The 1,795-nt window shown below is 50.5% G+C and overlaps 1 long non-coding RNA gene across 1 annotated transcript; it reads right to left on the reverse strand.

The window, feature by feature from the left end:
* Positions 1-326: 326 nt before the first annotated feature.
* LOC108799227 lies at positions 327-1,716 on the reverse strand. Its single transcript, XR_001942015.1, has 3 exons — positions 1,677-1,716; positions 1,152-1,201; positions 327-367 (listed from the first exon to the last, which is right to left on the reverse strand). It is a non-coding gene; the product is annotated as an uncharacterized LOC108799227 (long non-coding RNA).
* Between the last annotated feature and the right edge of the window lie 79 nt (positions 1,717-1,795).

Consider the following 1,795-nt stretch of genomic DNA (forward strand, 5'->3'; position numbering starts at 1 on the left):
AATTCGGGTCCTGGGGCCCCGGGGAGACCGCAGCTGTCAAAAGAAAATATACATAGAGAGAGACATAGTTCAGTCACCGGGCTGCCTTGCCTGGTCCCTCCCTCATGTCCCTGTGCAATGCAAGCAGGTCATGGCTTGTGGGAGGGGCTGACAGACAGATCATAGCTGGTGGGAGGGGCTAACAGGCAGGTCATGGCTTGTGGGAGGGGCTGACAGATCATGGCTTGTGGGAGGGGCTGACAGGTAGATCATGCCTTGATGGGTGGGTGTCGGTCTGGAGAAGTGGGGGCGGTCCTAGGCAACAGCATACACATCATAAATCTCACCTCTCCGTCTATTCAGAGCTATACCCTCCTGCTGGACATACCTGAAAGGGAAGTCACATGGGAAGCATCAGAGCCAAATATGTGACAACATTGCACAAATGGTGACACTCTGGATCCCCCACCCTGTCTGTTTTCTGCTTTGCCTTTCCCTCTGTATTTCCATTTCCCTGCCCTTCCCCCTTATTATTTTCCTTTCCTCTTGCCTTTCATGTTTCCCTTTCTCCTGCCCCTTCCTATTATCTTACCCCATGCTCTTTCCATTTCCCCTTCACCCATTGCCCTTTCTCCTGCCCTTTCCTTTACCCATTGCCCTTTCTCCTGCCCTTTCCTTCCCCCATTCCCCTGCCCTTTTCTTTCCCCATTCCCCTTTCTCCTGCCCTTTCCTTTCCCCATTCCCTTTTCTCCTGCCCTATCCTTTCCCCATTGCCCTTTCCTTTCCCCATTCCCCTTTCTCCTGCAGTTTCCTTTCCCCATTCCCTTTTCTCCTGCCCTTTCCTTTCCCCATTGCCCTTTCCTTTCCCCATTGCCCTTTCTCCTGCCATTTCCTTTCCCCATTCCCTTTTCTCCTGCCCTTTCCTTTCCCCATCCCCCTCTCTCCTGCCCCTTCCTATTCTCTTACCCTTTGCCCTTTCCTTTCTCTTCCACTTGCCCATTCTGCTGCTCTTTCCTTTCCCTTACTCCTTCCCTTCCCATGTCTCCCTCTGTTTCTGCTATCATTGAATGCATCACATCCCTTCCTGTGTGCACTTATAACCTCATGATATGTCGGTGAACCTTCATATAGACCCGTTATGGGTCACATGACCTCATCCCGCCTATACGTACGTCTGATGGAGGCGCGGAACGATCCCTCCTCTTCAATGGGCTCCCCGGTTCTAGGGTAGGAGGGAAGAATGAATGAATGGGATGGTGAGCCTGAGATCTGTATAGCAGAGATCAGAATTCACCGCTTGTACAACGATTTCTCTGCAGCGGTTGTGGAACTACAAGTCCCATGAGGCATTGCAAGATTCTGACAGCCACAGGCATTACTCCTGGAGGCAGAGGCATGATGGGATTTTGTAGTTCAAGCCGAGCTGGAGGGCAGACAAGGCTATGCACAAAAATGTTCCGTTTTCTTTAATTTAATAAAGTTTTTTTTAATGTTTTTAAAAAAAAAAGGAAATAATGCCATACGTTGAAACACGTCGCAGAGCACTAGAACGCGCGTGCAGCGGCGTGAACGGGGAGCCTTAAGCGTGCCCACAGTATAGATAGGCGACTCTATAAATAAACATCTGGCCGGCTCCGCTCCTGAGGAAATGGAAAATAGAAGTCGGAGGGGGCGGAGCAACGGGCCGATAACGTTACCTTTGATTCTGGTTGAATTTGCAGCGACATTTCCGGCCTGGAAAAAAAAAAAAAAACGAGACGTGAGAGGAGGACGCGGGTCATACACTGTATCTCGCGCGATGAACTCGTCTCTTCTA

Source organism: Nanorana parkeri, unplaced genomic scaffold (assembly GCF_000935625.1).
Source record: "Nanorana parkeri isolate BGI_ZX_2015 unplaced genomic scaffold, ASM93562v1 scaffold1663, whole genome shotgun sequence".
Taxonomy (NCBI): domain Eukaryota; kingdom Metazoa; phylum Chordata; class Amphibia; order Anura; family Dicroglossidae; genus Nanorana; species Nanorana parkeri.